Genomic DNA, 17,843 nt, shown 5'->3' on the forward strand with positions numbered 1-17,843 from the left:
TCCCTGTTTCCAACTTCGGAAAAATACAAAAAAGAAAGTACGGGACAGAAAGAACTTCAGTTTATTATTATTATTCAGTGACAGAGAGAGTCAGAGAGAGGGAGAGATAGGGACAGACAGGAACAGAGAGAGATGAGAAGCATCAATCATCAGTTTTTCACTGCAACACCTTAGTTGTTCATTGATTGCTTTCTCACATATGCTTTGACTGGGGGGCTATAGCAGACCGAGTGACCCCTTGCTCGAGCCAGCGACCTTGGGCTCAAGCTGGTGAGCCTTGCTCAAACCAGACGAGCCCGTGCTCAAGCTGGCAACCTCGGGTCTCGGACCTGGGTCCTCGGTGTCCTAGTCTGACGCTTTATCCATTGCGCCACCTCCTGGTCGGGCAACTTCAGTTTATTATTACAATGATAAAGATGCTGAACATCACTCTGAATTTGGTATTACATATTGAAAATTTTAATAGTGGTGATGGGAGATACATGTTACTACACATTTGTCAAAACCCAAAATGAAGAGTGAACTCTAATGTAAATGATGGGCTTTTAATTAATAATGTATCAATTAGCTCATCAGTTATAACAAATATACTACAGTAATATAGTATGTTAATTGTAGAGGAAACTGGGGGGGGGTTATGTGGGAACTCTGAACTTTTTCTCAATTTTTATGTAAACCTAAAACTACTTTAAAAAATAAAGTATTGGCAAAAAATAAAAAAAATAAATAAAGTATTGGCCCTGGCCGGTTTGCTCAGTGGTAGAGCATTGGCCCGGCATGCAGGAGTCCCAGGTTCGATTCCTGGCCAGGGCACACAGGAGAAGCGCCCATCTGCTTCTCCACCCCTCCCCCTCTCCTTCCTCTATGTCTCTCTCTTCCCCTCCTGTAGCCGAGGTTCCATTGGAGCAAAGTTGGCCCGGGCGCTGGGGATGGCTCTATGGCCTCCACCTCAGGCGCTGGAATGGCTCTGGTTGCAGCAGAGCAACGCCCCAGAAGGGCAGAGCATCGCCCCTGGTGGGCGTGCCGGGTGGATCCCAGTTGGGCACATGCGGGAGTCTATCTGACTGCCTCCCCATTTCCAACTTCAGGAGGGGACAAAAAGATTCTTGTCATAATTTTTTGTCATGGACACCAGCAATATATTGCCGCTAAGTCACTTTTAATAGTAAATGACATGTATAAGAAATAGAACCATATGTGACAACTGGCATAGAAACATGATTTCACTGATTTTTTTGTTGTTCTTTTGTTTGTTTGGTTATCAGCTCCTTCCTTTTGCTTTGCAGGGTCAATTACATATTCCTAGGATCTAAACTGGCTTTTGTCTCTATGATCCCTTCAAGGGATTGTAGCTAGGAGGTGGTGAATTGAATATTATTTATTTTGAAAGCTGTATCTTAAGGGCAGAGACTAATAATGTGTTTTTATGTTATCACACAGTCACCCACTGTTATTTATACTATTATAGTGAAATGTCGGTGCTTCTTTCTACAATTGAGAAAAATAGCACTGCTCCAAAAATTTCAAGGCTTTTCAAATAAAATGTGTTGCTTTTAGATAAGTGATTTGCAGCTTTGGGGACAGTGTGTTGGAAGTAAAAACAGTGGCAGTATTGAGAATATATAGCTTGTCTCTAATTGAAAATCGCTTTTTGTGATGAGTGATTTAACTTAGGAGAGTTAATGTGTGTGCATGTTATGGAGGCAGGAAAAATGTTAAATAAAACTATAGATCATTTTCAGTTTGTCTTTTTTTCCCCCTAATACAGTTGTGGGGTTTTTTTGCATGTGAGAGGAGGGGAGATAGTGAGACAGACTCCCATGTGTTCCCTGGCCAGGATCCACCCAGCAACCCTGTCTGGGGGCTGATGCTCAAATCAACCGAGTTATTTTTAGTGTCTGAGGCTGACCCACTGGAACCAGTCAAGTCTAACTGTGGGAGAGGGAGGGGGGAGAGAAACAGATGGTTGCATCTCTTGTGTGCCCTGACTGGGGATCTATCGAACCCATTACGTCCATGTGCTGGGCCAACGCTCTGTCCACTGAGCAAACTGGATAGGGCCCTAATACAATTTTTTTTAATTTTATTTACAAAATATTAATTTTTAAAATAATTTATTAAAACATTTTAAAACACAAGAAGCACAACAGTAAATGACTGGTAATCCCATTACCCAGCTGACAGCAAAACATTAGATGATAGGATAAAAGAGTGGAAGGAGGGTGTTAATGTTAGTTGCTTGTATTCTTGTGCTAGGGGCATTAAACACATCTCATTAAATCGCCATAACATGTCTTAGTAGTTAGGTACATTAGTTTCTTGTAGATGAAGAAATTGAGGCTGGGCAAGGTGGGAGGCTTGGCCAGGGTCACAGGTAAGCATCAGAGCAAAGATTCAAATCTAGTTGTTTAGTTTCACCTCTGCTCTGTCCTGATCACATATTTTATCTATGTAAGATGTACACCTGTTACATAACTTTAAAGATAGTTGGTATCTGACTAGTCAGATGTCACTTCTCAAAATCTTAGTGGTAGATTATTCTATTTTGTAGAACTGTGTGGCTTATCTAAATGTACTATAAAAAATTGTGCTGCTTTCATTTAAACTAGAAGATCCCTCAGCTTGGAGTTCTTTAATTTGAAACAGGAGGTTTGTAGAGGGTCTCTAAATCTGCGTTCTGTTTCAGCAGCTGCAGTCCCGCCCGCCCCCCTCCCCCGCCTCCCCCACCCCGTGAATGAAACTTGCTTTGGTGTTCAGATTTTGTTATGCCTCAACTATATAATTGGCATATAACATTGTGTAAGTTTAAGGTATATTTTAAGATTCTTTTTAAACTTAATGACTCCATGAAGGAGAGATTTGATGTTTGAATGTTCTTGTTTCAAAGCTTTTGTAGCCTTATATTTAGAAATGATGCTTTTTTTTAGGCTGAACCTTGTTTCTCCTTGGTTTTTCCTTTCCATCCCTTCCTCTCCTCCCTCAGAAATAAGGGAACTTCTGTATGTATGTTGGTGTGTTTTAAGTAGAGTTCTTGTTCTGTATGTGGAAACAGTGAGAATGGGCCCGAAAGGTAAGCAAAGACCTTACTATATTCTCTGATAACTAGCTGGTCTTTGACCTAAAGGCAGTGCGGAGGAGCACAGCAGCCTTGATTGGGGGGAAAGACTACAGACAGAACGACTAGTTATTTTATAGACCAAGTGGAGGATGACTTAAAGGACTTTTAGGTCAATTGAAATAAAAAGAAGAACATATGTGAAATGTAATAAGAACTTAGAATTATTGCAGAAATTTTACAATTTTGAGCCTGAGTAGGAAGGTGAGAATACTGATAGCAAGTTTAAAGGAAGAGTTGGTTTGAATGAAAGTTGGGATTGGGATTATGTTGAATTTTATATGATAAAGGCAGTATAGAGAAGTGGTTAAAACTGAGGACTCTGGAGCCAAATTGCCTGGGTTCAAATGTAGGTAGACTTTATTCTTCTCCAGGCAAATGGCCGAACCCCTTGATGCTTCAGATTCTCCATCAGCAAAATGGGCATAATAGGCACTACCTCATTGGGTTATAATGATTAAATGATGAAAATCGGGTAAAGTGTGTGGTAATGCCCAGAACAAAGGAGCATTCAACAAATGTTAGCTTCTGTATGTAGTTTCTAGCTGGAGAAAGAAATCAAACTTCAGTAGGAAATATTAGGGCTGGTAAACATTAATTGGCCATGCAATATTGAGTTAAAATTAACTTACCATAGTCTTTATTTGTAACCCCTATTGTTTTATACATAATGTTTAGAAGAGGTAGTTAAAACTGAGAATAGATAAAATTTGAGAGGAAATGTAGAATAAAATATTGGGACTTGACTTGGGGTGGTGAACATCTATTATAGAACTGTACACCTGTGGCCTATATAGTTTTATTTAGGACTAAATTTAATCGAGGATTATTATTAAATTTACTGTAGAGCAGTAGTTTTCCATTTCCAATAACTAGAGGGGAGATGGTGCTGAGACATCTACAGTGATGATTTTTTTTTATCCTTCCACTTTTTTGAGAGCGAGAGAGAGAGAGAAGCATCAACTCGTTACTTCACTTAGTTGTGCATTGATTGCTTCTCATGTCTGCCTTGACTGGGGATCGAACCTGTGACTTAAGGTTTTGAACTGGCGACCTCAGTGTTCCTGGTGGAAGCACCACTACTGGTTACTGTCCTACTTTTCTAAACCAATCCCCCTTGTTCATGGAATTTCTGATATTCAAGTGTCCCCTAATCATGTAATTTGTGGAAGGCTGGGCCCTTTTCCCGCTCCAGTAAGGATGCTTCATTAATCTGTGGCAGGAGTTGTCAACCTTTTTTTATCTTCTGGCACACATAAACTAATTACCGTATTTCGCCATGTATAAGATGCACCCTTTTCCGAAAAATTTGGAGTCTAAAAACTGGGTGCGTCTTAAAAAGTGGTTGTAGGGCTCTCCCTCCCTCCCTCTTCATTTCCCACTTTTTGGGCTTGTCTTTTTTTCAGATGTCAGGCCCTAAAATTAAGGTGCGTCTTATACATGGGAAATAAGGTACTAAAATTCTGTGGCACACCAAAATTTACATTTTTTTTGCTGACCTGATAAAAATAGTTATTATTTTGATTCATTAACACCAGACGGCTGTTGTCTTTTTAAATTTTGACTAAGAGAAAAGAGGTCCGTGCCCCTGACTTAAATAGTCAGATATTGTATGCTTTAAAAATTCTGTGGCACACCGGTTGAAAATCTCTGGTCTTAGATTCTCAATTTGGTCTCTGGACCAGCATTATTAACATCTCCTAGGAAATTGTTAAAAATATAAATTTGGGGACCCTACCTCAGACCTACTGAATTAGAAATTGTGGGGGTAGGGCCCAGCAGTACGTGTTTAGAAAACCCTGCAAGAGATCAGGCATATAATGTAAATGAATCAAACTTTAGATGGGGATAATTTTATACTATGGGTCATGTGCCACACATCTGAAGGGATCGGCATATATGTCTTTTTGAAATGATTTGTCAGTACAGATTTTTTTTACCTGGCTTTTTAAAATTTGCCTTCTAATTTGTATGTTTTTTTGATTATAGAATTTTTAAATTTGTGTAGTCAAATTCATTAGTCTTTGTCAAATTCCCTTAAGAAATCCCATTTGGATTTTAATTTGAATTATAAACTAATAACCCTCAGGAAAGATTTTTGGCTGACTTCCCAGGCATATACATGGTGCTGCTATGAACCACTGTGGATAGAAAACTCCCCCCCATCGCCTCCATTATCACCAATATTCATTCAGTTAACATATTTATTGAATGCTTACTGCATATGAAAAGACTAAGTTTGGGGGCAAACATTAGTGCAGTGTTTTTGCCAGTCCGGTGACAGTCCACCAGAAATTTTGTACTGGTTCGTGAAAGAGTTAACCACCCTGATCAGGGTTGAAAATCACTGCATTAGTGAATAAAAATTTTTTTTTCTGTCCTCTAGAAACTTACACTGCTGAAGGAACAGAGGCAATAAATAAATATGTAATATGTCAAGTGGAAAGTGCTATAGGAAACAAAACAAGATGCCGAGCAAAGTCTGGGAAGGGTGGTAGCAACAACAGAAGCAGCTTTAATATTTTGTTTTGGTCAAAGAAGGCTTCTTTGATAAGGTCACCGACCTCAAGGAAATAAACACTGCTCAAGGATATGTGGGAGAAGAAAGTGTTCCAAGTTAAATCAGTTTATATCGAGAAAAGAGATGAGATGAGAAGTAGCCAGGAACCTTAAAGACACTTTCACTCTGGTTTGGATGGGAAGGTTCTGAGGAGAGGAGTGACAGCGAGGTCTGAGGCAAGAGGTTAGTTAATTCAGGAGGCTAATGCCATTTCCAAGTGAGAGATGACAGTTCTTGGTTGAAGTGGTCATTAGTGACCTGAGATTAATATATTTTGAAAGTAGAGCCAAAAGAGTTTCTGATGGATTAAATAAGGTTGTGAGAGAAAGAAAGCAAGTTGAGGAGGAGCATTTGAGATCTTGCTGCTTGGTGTATGCCATCAGTTTGGCTCAAATAAACTTATGAAAGTTAAAAAAGAAAGTGTAATTGAGGATAACAAGTTTTTTAGCTTGAGGAACTGGAAAACTCTGTGTGTGTGTGTGTGTGTGTGTGTGTGTGTGTGTGTGTGTGTTTAATAGAGAGGGAAGACTATCAAAAACAAATTTTTGGAAGGATTTAGGAATTTTAGTTTGAGGACATTTATTTGGCCACTTTTTGGTAGCCTCTAGTTACTAGAGTCTAGTATTAACTCTAGTTTCTCTGTTTCTTTCTCTTGGGCTTTTTAAGATAGTTACATTGCCTGGGAGGAAAGGCCTTTTTTGCAAATATTTTAGTGTTTGCAGGTAAACAGTTTCAGGAATGATTCTTCTCAGTGTCCAGTTTGTTGCCTTTAAATTACTACTTCCAGATTGTTGATTGTTACTGAGTGCAGCTTTTGGTCAACTTGCTGATACTTGATGATTCAGATGTGCTGGTCTGAGGAGAGATCTGTGTGATTATTGCCCTCCCATTTTGAGTAGTATTGCTGCCTGGTGCAGTCTTGTTGCTAGAAACAGTCTGAATACCACTTCCCACCATCTTATCAGCTTTAGCCTCTTCTCATTGCCAACTAAATGTCCTTGAATAGCAAATACAATTCTCTATTTTTGTCTCACTTTTTTTTTTAATTCTGAAGCTGGAAACGGGGAGTGACAGTCAGACAGACTCCCGCATGCGCCCTACCGGGATCCATTCCGCACGCCCACCAGGGGCTGACGCTCTGCCCACCAGGGGGCGATGATCTGCCTCTCCGGGGCTCGCTCTGCCGCGACCAGAGCCACCCTAGCGCCTGGGGCAGAGGCCAAGGAGCCATCCCCAGCGCCCGGGCCATCTTTGCTCCAATGGAGCCTTGGCTGCGGGAGGGGAAGAGAGAGACAGAGAGGAAGGGGGGGGGGGGTGGAGAAGCAGATGGGCGCCTCTCCTATGTGCCCTGGCCGGGAATCGAACCCGGTTTCCCCCGCACACCAGGCCGACGCTCTACCGCTGAGCCAACCGGCCAGGGCCTCACTTTTTTTTTTTTACCTACTTTTGCTTCGCTTTCATTTTGTTATTGAAATTTAATGAAGGGAAGAAATGAGCGCCATTTAAAAATTTTCTGAAGGAGTTCTCAGTCGGATGCCCTCCCTATGTTTAGTGTTTAAAGATTCTGTAGGTGATATAGTTGTTGCAAATCTCTTTTCCTCGTGCGTCTCTACCCTTTTTTTTTTTTTGTACCTTAATATTTCTAGTTTTGGTTATTGGAAATTTCTCTGGGTATTCAGAGATTAACCAGTATTCTCAGTTTCTAGCTCTGAAAATTTTAAATTCTTATTTTCGTGAATATTTAAAGAAATTAGTAGAGCACAGACTGGATTTCAATGACTGCTATCTTAAACTAAAAAAAAAGATTTTTCTTAACCTAATGGTAATGTGGATACTCTTGTTCCCCCACTCTGTCATAGCTTATCCTTCCATTTTGTGTACTCCCATGTGTGTTTATTTCTTTTTTCTTTTCTTTTTTTTTTTTACAGTCGACCCTTGAGGATTAGGGACTCCACCTTTACACAGTTGAAAATCCACAAATAACTTTTGATTCCCCCAAAACTTAACTTCTAATAGTCTTACCAATAACATAAACATTGGCTGAACACATATTTGTATGTATATGTACAGTTGACCCTTAAACAATGCAGAGGTTACGATGCCAACTTCCCCTTACAATAGAAAATCCTAGCAACCTTTTGCATTCTCAGATTCCAACCTTGGAATTCACCATTGAACAACTTCGGTTTGAACTGTGAGGGTCTGTTGAAAAAAATTCATGTATAAGTGAGCCCCATACAGTTCAAACCCATGTTGTTCAAGGATACACTGTATTTTATACTGTATTCTTACAATAAGCTAGAGAAAAGGAAATGTTATTAAGAAAATCATAAGAGAAAATACACTTATGATATTTATTGAAAAAAAATTAGCATACGAGTGGACCCACACAGTTCAAACCTGTGTTGTTCAAGGGTCAACTGTAATTGAACTTCTGGGCTCAATGACGCTATTTTTTTTTTAAGTGAGGAGGGGAGACAGAAAGACTCCCACATGCGCCCCAACTGGGATCCACCCGGCAACCCCTGTCTGGGGCCAATGCTCTGCCCATCTGGGACCCTGCTAGCACCTGAGCTATTTTTAGCACCTGAGGCTGAGGGCTCTGCAGAGCCATACTCTGCACCTGGGGACTACATGCTCAAATTAGCCATGGTTCCAGGAGGGGGAGAGAGAAAAAGAGAGAATGGAGGGTGGTTGGAGAAGCAGATGGTCATCTCTCTTGTGTGTGCTCTTATTAGCAATCGAACCCAGGACTTCCACATGCCAGGTCAATGCTCTACTGCTGGGCCAACTGGCTAGGCAAAATTAGTCAACAGAGCCAAATGTCAACAGTACAACAATTGAAATTTCTTTTGAGAGCCAAAGTTTTAAAACTTAAACTATATAGGTAGATACATTGTTATTAGTTAGGGTACTACTCCTAAGCTGATCAAGGGGCCAAAGAGCCACATGTGGCTGGCTCCTTAGCCGCGGGTTGCTGACCACTGAAGGGCCTTATTACACTGTTGTTACTGGTCCATGAATGGCTTCATTTAAAAAATAACATACACCTGTGACACTACTGCCCAGCTCAACTGCTATTACCAAAAACTTATCTGTAGGATACATCCCCATTTTCTACCCTAATTCTCTCTCTGCTTTTTTCTTTTTTAGTTGTATTTTATACCTGTGTTTGCCTAAAAAATTAGAGGGAAACCAACATACAAAATCTTTATTGCAGAGGTAGAAATGCTAAGGCAATTGTAAGCATACAGACACAGCTTTTAAAGTTTCCCAGTTACTTTTGCTTATTTTTAAATTTTACAAAAGAGTGTACTATAAGTTTTTTTATGGGACTTGGATTTTCAACATTGATCCTAAATTTCATCTGTGTTATTTCATGTAGATGTAGTTCATTTTTTTTATTGCCCCATTGAGCAAATATACTGTAATTTATTCTTACTGTAATTTATTCTCCTCTTTGTATGCATTTGGGTTTCCCTTGGGTTATTTTATAAATAATGTCCAGTGCCACTATTCTGAACATTCTTGAACATGCTTCCTGTTCTATGTGTGCTAAAGGGTTATTTTGGGGTCTGTGTCCATGAATAGAGTTGCTGGGTGGTAATGTATGCATACGTATTTCAACTTTATTGGATGTTGACTATTTCTGTTATATACTGCTCACAAAAATTAGGGGATATTTCAAAAATGAAAATGAAGCGATAAAATATCTCCTAATTTTTGTGAGCAGTGTATATTGCTGCTTAACAAGCCAGATCAAACTGAATGGCATAAGATTTATTTTATTTTTCTCATAGATTCTGTGGGTTAGAATTCAAGATATAGTTGGAATGGCTTATCTCTGTCTCAGGATGTCTAGAGCCTCAGCTTGAGAAGATACAAAGACTGAGACATGAACTGTTGGGACTGGAGGGTCACTTCCAAGATGGCTTCTTCCCTCACAGGTGTGGCACCCTGTTGGGGATGCCTTGGCTCAGCTGGGTACCCTTGGCAAAGTGTGCCTACTCTTAGCCTCTTCAGCATGATAGCCTCAGGGCTGTCAAGACTCTGTGTATAGCAGAACAAGGGTGGAAGCTGCATGTTCATTTATAAACTGTTTGGGGAAGTCCCCTTGTGTCGCTTCCACCATATTGTATTGACTGAAATGTTCATAAACCCTCTCAAATTCATGGGGAAGAGACAGCAAACTCTACCTCTCAATGGGAGGAGTGTCAAAGAATTTGCAACTGTTTTTTAAAACTGCGCTAATTTAGTTTTTATAAAAGTTGGATGCACCAGTTTATACTTTTAAAAGTAATTTGAAACATTACATCATTACTGTTGGTTATTGAGATTATTTTGCCATTTAAAAAATATGTTCATGCACTGTTAGGCTTTATAGGCTTGTTTTTGTTCTATGTATAAACTTATTCCCTGGTACCAAGCTGTGAAAGAGAAAAATGATGGAACTTTTACTTGCTGTTAGGAGAAAAATTTGGGTTCTATTTAAGAATAGAAGTTGTTGGAGGGCTATTAATGAAGACTTTTTAATGGTCAGATTGAGATGGCATGTACTTGGGGTGAAGGGAGCCACAAATAGAGGCTGAACCAGAGGAGTAACAGAATGGAAATTGAGTTACTGTTCCTTCCTAATCTACTTTTAGTGTTTTGTGTCTTAATAGAAAAGATCCTAATACTTTATAATAGATTATTCAACTTCATCAGTGTTTCCTTTGATAAATATTTGTAAACTGGCCATTTCTAACATAATCTAAATTATTAAATACTTAATTTTTGTGTGGTAGAAAGTCTCCTTGTTTAGAATTTGAGTCTAGTTCTCACTCTGCTATAAAAGTTTTGGCAGATAGCTGCTTTACCTGTAAGAGACTTTGTTCCTGGGATTCTTTCTTTTCTTTTATGATTCTGTAATTAGTAGAGTTCTAGAACTGATCAGAAATGTGAGGCGAACCATCTGTTTCTATTTATTTTTCAATTGTGAAGACTCCATCTCTGATCCATCACCTTGATATAACTTCCCTGGGGGGGGGGGGGAGTAGCACACTCTCCAGCAGTTCAGTGGCATTTGCCTGGTGTCTGTGAGCAGTTTAAGCATTTTATTGTCACCTTCTGTGATGACCCTAGCAATCTCTGGGGGAACATTAAAAGCTGTGTGTGCATGTTTTGTAATTGACTTAACATTTCTGTCTCTCCATGAAGATGATATCTGTTGGCCTCTCTAGAGCTGTTTGAATTATTTAAACATACTTTTTGGTGGGAGTGTCCTATGAATAAATTGTTTCTCATTCATAATTTCATAATAAGTTTGGTCTTCAATTGAGTTTGAAATTAGAGTTCTCTGAAAAGTTATTTTATATCATTATGTAACATACCTTTTAAAATTCTAGCTATAGGAACTGTATAATTGGTGGCAGCTAGAGGGGGTGGTTTGATATAAAATTGTTGCTGTTCTCTATAACTTTATACTTTTTACTCTTTGGTAGAAGAGAAGGAAAATCCTATTGTAATCACCTTTTTTTCTCTATAAACTGCTTGTCTTACTTATAAAAAATAGCTAAGTATTGTAAAAGAAAATTGGAGCATAATTGTGATATTCCAGCGAGAGACTTACCTGATCAGGTCTTTAGAGGGTGTCTAAAATAAAAGGAGGGACTGTAAAATAAAATTGTTCTAAACTTTATCTGGTTAGAATCTGTGTGATGTAATAATCTAACCTTCTTTGTGAAGAAACTAACATTTCTGTTAAAATGCTGAAGCAGTTATTCAAAGAACTTTAATGGGATTAAGACTTGTTTTTTGGAAGCTAGTTCCCTATTTTAGTTGACTTGTCAGTCAAGAACAGGGGTCCCCAAACTACGGCCTGCGCATGCGGTCCCCCGAGGCCATTTATCCGGTCCCGCCGCACTTCCAGAAGGGGCACCTCTTTCATTGGTTGTCAGTGAGAGGAGCACATTGACCATCTCATTAGCCAAAAGCAGGCCCATAGTTCCCATTGAAATACTGGTCAGTTTGTTGATTTAAATTTACTTGTTCTTTATTTTAAATATTGATTTTGTTCCCGTTTTGTTTTTTTTTTACTTTAAAATAAGATATGTGCAGTGTGCATAGGGATTTGTTCATAGTTTTTTTTTATAGTCTGGCCCTCCAACGGTCTGAGGGACAGTGAACTGGCCCCCTGTGTAAAAAGTTTGGGGACCTCTGGTCAAGAGTCGAATGATTTATTTAATTTGGCATTGCTTTCAGTTATTTTAAAATGATTTGTCATTCCTTTTTCTTTTATATTTCATTTAAGAATTATCATTGATGAGTATGTTAGAGACCTTTTCCCCTTGCTTATAAGATTGTAAAACATGTTGACATGTCATCAGTGGTCATAACTAAACTGTCTGGAAAAATTATTATAAACTGTATTAAAATGTAGTACTCCCAGGGGGCAGCTTGCTATTAGTCTGCCTAAGAACACAGATAAAATTTTTCTAGGCATAGTTCAGCAAGTTAGAAAATCTATATCTTTCTTCCCTCTTTAGAATAGTTAAGAGTAAGATTGTTTTGATACTTAACCATTTTGATTCAAGTAGATGGTCTAGTTTTAAATATTGAGTTGCTTAGGGTCTGTTTCCAAGCTAATTCTGGGTCCAGGGCTCTTAGCAATAAATAAATTAAGTATGTAGTTTATAGTTCACAAACTTCTTGATTAAAGATAAGTAACTTTATAAAAGCTAACTAGAGAGACAGATAAAGCTAATTAGTGCTTTATTAATCCGTAGGCACCTTTTTTTGCAGGAACATACCTTAAATAGTGAGAAAATGTTGAGTCTCCTGTTTATACTGTGACACTTAGCAGCAAAGATAGGTAGAATTTTAGACCAGGAAGGACCTAGTGACCAGTTGTGCAAGTGGAGAAACTTGGCCATTTAAGTATAGAATAGATTGGCGCCTTGGTTTCCTTTAATAGTGGTGGAATTCTTAGTTTTGTATAGAGGTTGCCATTGGATGATCCATATATGTTTTCCTATTGTTTATATGGGTTCCTGTTTATTTCTAAGCGTAGATCTTTAGGCTTAATTTTATATATTAATTAGTTAAATTTTCAAAAGACATTTGAGTCGCAGTTAGCTATGCCAGTTAGTCAAAGAAGCCAAAGTAATTTTTAAAGTTTTAATATAACCGCCTGACAGGGCAGTGTCACAGTGGATGGAGCATTGGGCTGGGATGCCGAAGACCCAGGTTCGAGACCCCAGGGTCGCCAGCTTGAGCGCGGGCTCATCTGGTTTGAGCAGAAGCTCGCCAGCTTGTACCCAAGGTCACTGGCTCAGGCAAGGGGTTGCTTGGTCTGCTGAGGGCCCACGGTCAGGGCACATGTGGGAGAGTAGTCAGTGAACAACTAAGGTGTCGCAATGCTCAACGAAAAACTGATGATTGATGCTTCTCATCTCTTCGTTCCTGTCTGTCTGTCCCTCTCTCTGACTCTCTCTCTGTCTCTCTCTCTGTCTCTATTAAAAAAAAATTAATATAACCTTTAGCTGATGTCCACAGGCCAAACTCTCCTGAGATCTTTTCAAATGTTTGCTTTAAGAGCTTGACTGACTGTGAATTGACTTCAGACTCGGGCAAAGTCCTTTACTCTTTTGGGTCCCATTTTGATTACTTAAAAATTGAGATGTTTACAGGCCTGACCGTAGGTGGCGCAGTGGATAAAGTGTCAACCTGGAACACTGAGGTTGCCAGTTTGAAACCCCGGGCTTGCCTGGTGAAGGCATATATGGGAGTTGATGCTTCCTGTCTCCCCCCACCCCCCACTTCTCTCTAAAAAAATGAATAAATAAAATAAAAAAAAATTAAGTTGAGATGCTTAGAGAAAATCACCAATGTTTCTTTTGGTTTTAAAAGTTTTAGGTGAATTTTGGGAGGGTGATTTTGATTTAGACTCAGCATCAAATCCTAGTCTATATGAATTATAAATAAGGGAATTTTATTGATGTATCTGGAGTGAGTTGAATCTTGCAGATCTAGTCCCCCCACCCCAGTGTAAGTTATAGCTATACATACCAGATGTACTTCATGCTGATGGTTACAGGTTCATAACATCTTGTAAAAAAAGAGCTTTGTAGGTTTTTTGGTCCAACTCACTAACTTTGTAGGTGAGAGAACTGAGCAGTGTTTTTAAGGTCTGTTTTTTGTTTGTTTTAGCAAGGGGGGAAGAGAGAACAAGAGAGCTGGAGGGACAGACAGCCAGGAAGGGAAAGAGATGAGAAGCATCAACTGGTAGTTGCGTCACCTTAGTTGTTCATTGATTGTTTTCTCATATGTGCCTTGACCGAGGGGTGTGGGGTGTGCAGCAGTGACCCCTTGCTCAAGCCAGCTAACTTGAGCTCACGCTCAAGCCAGTGACCTCGGGGTTTTGAACTTGAGTCCTCAGCATCCCAGGCCAACACTCCATTCACTGCTACTGCTTTATCAACTTTGCTACCATCTGGTCAGGCTTAAGGTCTGTCTTAAGCGTGATCTACATTAAGACAGTTTATGTGATTCCTTGTACTTACATGTGAACCTGGAGGCCCACTGGCTTGTATATGCCTAACTGAAAAGTTACTTACCTTACTACATATATACTCTGCATATTATAGATCCTAATATTTTCTATTTCATTTTTTTAAAATGTTGGGCCACAGCCTGAACTTTTTCCCTTGCCATTTACTTCATTATGAAAGAATCGTAAGACTTTTGATGGCTTCTCAGCCAAAAAAGTATTGTCTTGGGAAAGGTAAAAGTTATAAGGTGCTAAAAGTATTCTCTTGGGAAAGGTAAGATGTTATGCTTACCAATGACTCAAAACAAGGTTCTTCATCCTCGGGTCTATTGACATTTTGTTGTGGGGACTTTCCTATGTATTGTAATATGTTTAGCAGCATCTTTGGCCTCTGCCCACTAAAAATGCCAGTATGACCTGTCTATACTTAAATTGCTGAGCATGCTTTAAACTCGATTCAGAATAAAAGATAATTGGTTTCAGATTCGTGTTTCTCAAGTGTGTTTAAGGATATATATTTACCAAAGCAAATGTTTGTCATTAGATGGAAGAACACAAGTAACTTATGATAGCTGAGCTAGTTCAGAAGTAAGTTAGAGCAGTGGCAGTTACTGTTGACTGAGCAATTATAATGCTAGGCATTGTGCTTAGCACTGTAATGCATATCGCAGCTTACTGGTATCTCCCAATTTTTAGGACACTGAAAATGTCTGTCTTTATGCCTAAATTTTATACTGTAAGCTAGTTTGATCTCTGGGCTGATTAGGTAATTAAAAATTATTTTTTAAGGGTTTTTTGTTTTTTTGTCTTTTGTTTTTAAGAGATGGGGTGGGGAACTGACACACACACTCTCTCTCTCTCTCTCTCTCTCTCTCTCTCTCTCTCTCTCTCTCTATTTGGTGAAGAAGAGCCTGACAAAATAACTTTCGAGTTCACATAACGGAATGTTCTAAAGTTGCCAAGAAAACTTCTAATAGAATATCTTAGGTATATTTTGTAATTCAAGATTCTGGCTATTAGTAAATGATTTGAAAATGTGGAACTTGAGATGTTGTGAGAATTTTGTGTCATAATTTGTCTCAGTAAGCATCCATTCAAGTTGTGTGTGGTTGGTGTTAAAAATATGGATCAGGCCCTTGCAGGGTAGCTCAGATGGGTAGAGCATTGTCCCCATATGCCAAGATTGTGGGTTCTTTTTCAATCAGGGCTCATACAAGAATCAAGCAATGAATCCATAAATAAATAGAACAACAAATCAATGCACCCCCCCACCCCCCAAAAAATATGGCTCAGATACCTTGCTGGCAGTTTTCACTTTGTACTACAGCTTTATTTTCCCTGATCAGTGTAGGTTTGGACTAAGTGTGTAGTATAACTTTGTGTATTTCACTGTGGTTGAGAAAGGTCAGTGTTTTATGAGATCAGTTGGCACCAAATTAGAAACGGGTTAGCTTCACTGTAGTGTAGGATTACTTTAGTTTTTATCTGTTGCAAGAAAAAGTTAGAATCATAATTATAACTTCTATCCTCCTTTCCTCTTTTTCTCACTGTTGTCCTCCCCCCCCCCAAAACAAATATTTGAGTACCTACCACATGCCAGGCATTGTTCAAGACACCAGGAATGTGATAATGAACAAGACAAAAAATTCCCGTTGCAAAAAAAAAAAAAAATCCTGTTGCTCTTATAAAAGAGGGTGCTTTTTTTTTTTTAATGTCTCTCCTTGTACAGAGTTGAGTTTTTAAAAAATATTTTTATTCATTTTAGAAAGGAGAGAGAACAAGAGAAGAGGGGAGGAGCAGGAAGCATCAACTCCCATATGTGCCTTGACCAGGCAAGTCCAGGGTTTCGAACTGGCGATCTCAGTGTTTCCAGGTCGACGTTTTATCCACTGCGCCACCACAGGTCAGGCCTATAAGAGAGGGTTCTAATGGGGGAAACAGACAATAAGATAGATAATTAAAATATTTTATATGAAAGTTCTAATCAGGCCCTGGCTGGTTGCTCAGTGGATAGAGCATTGGCCTGGCATGAGGACATCCCAGATTTGATCCTTGGTCAGGGCACCCATAAGAAGCAATCATCTGCTTCTCTTCCCCTCTCTCCACCTTCTCTCTCTCTCCCCCTTTCACAGCCAGTGGCTTGTTGGTTCAAGCATCAGCCCCAGACAGGGGTTGCCGAATAGATCCTAGTCAGGGCACATGCAAGAGTCTGTCTCCCCTTCTCTCACTTAAAACACGTTCTAATTATAAAACTAGGAGGAGGGGAGAGGGCAGGGAGAGTGTGTGTATATTGGGGGAAGGGGGAAGTCTTAAAATTTTAAGATAAGGTAGTTAAGGGGAAGTCCTCATTAAAGTGACTTTTGAGGAAAAGACCTGAAGAAAGCGAGGATGTCTGCTTTGGGAATACCAAGTAAAAGGCCTGGGGCCAGTAGCTTGCCTGGCATGTCAGTGAAAGCAGTGACTAAGTGGAATGAGCCAGGAGAATAGGAGGTATAACTTGAATTTTAGAGAGAGAATAAATAATGAATATCTGTTATAAAAAGAAAAAAGATAAATGTGGTAAGAAAGTTTACCCAGGCCTCTTATTTCTTACTGTTAGTTGACCCCTTGATTCATCTCCTTTGCTGTTGCTGCAGGGCTTGCCTGGTATTGTGCATGGTCCTTTTGTTCCATCGAGGGCAGTGGTGAGCCTGTCCCGATGCTTTCTGTTGTAAGGTTGAAAGTCAGGAAATGCCCGGCTTGCATTGTCCTTCTATTGAATTGGATTTTTTTTAAGATGTGCTGTCACTATGTTGTTCTGGTCCTGAGGTCCTTATCCAGTTCACCTTCCTCTTTCTACCTTTCAGGATTTTTATTCGGTTGATTGTCTCTTGCAGTATTTCTAGGATTTATATAAATAGTTGTGTTTCACTGGTATGAGCTGGGAGAAAGGAGTTGATACTATCTTGCCTGGACCAGAAATTCTTATATTTATTTTTATGAACTGACAAATTAACAAATTGATTTTATATTAGACTTCATTTTCTAAACCTCAGTAGCCCTGAGTAATATTTCTGAAACTGTGGTCTTAATTCTTGCGTAGAAACTACCAAAGATAGTGGTTTTCTTCCGCCAGTCCACAGACCAATGCTAGTTGGCCAGAAATTTTGTGTCGGTCTATGTAAGAGTTAACCAACCTGATGTTGAAAACCACTGATCTAAGAGACTTCTTATTCATGCAGGTCCCCAGGACTCACTTCAACTCTCTGGTATTTTTTTTTCTTTTTCTTTTTAGAGACAGAGAATGGAGAGGGTGAAAAGATATCAACTTGTAGTTGCTTTCACTTCAGTTGTGCAGTGATTGGGTCAGCTCTCTGGTATTTCTTATACATACTAATATGGGAACATCACTTCTAGAGGTTGAGTGTTGGTTAAAAAAAAAAAGTGTTCTTGGATCTTTCAATAGCTGGCTAAGTGATAGTAGTCACTAATTGGCAGAGCAGAGATTTGGCGTTTAGTGTTCACTGACTCCAAGCACCGTATTCTTTATAGTAAGCTATATTTTATTTTCAAACTGAGGAGAAAATGTTTTTTATAGGAATTCTATTAACACACAGTTAATCTATTGGGTTAAATCCAAAGATTTCTTTGATTGTTCT

The 17,843-nt window shown here is 39.2% G+C and overlaps 1 protein-coding gene across 4 annotated transcripts in view; it reads left to right on the plus strand.

Annotated features, from left to right (window-relative positions):
• The window catches only part of KANSL1 (KAT8 regulatory NSL complex subunit 1), a 217,155-nt gene that overhangs the window by 122,626 nt on the left and 76,686 nt on the right, over positions 1 to 17,843 (plus strand). The window lies entirely within an intron of this gene.

Source organism: Saccopteryx leptura, chromosome 2, assembly GCF_036850995.1.
Source record: "Saccopteryx leptura isolate mSacLep1 chromosome 2, mSacLep1_pri_phased_curated, whole genome shotgun sequence".
Taxonomy (NCBI): Eukaryota; Metazoa; Chordata; class Mammalia; order Chiroptera; family Emballonuridae; genus Saccopteryx; species Saccopteryx leptura.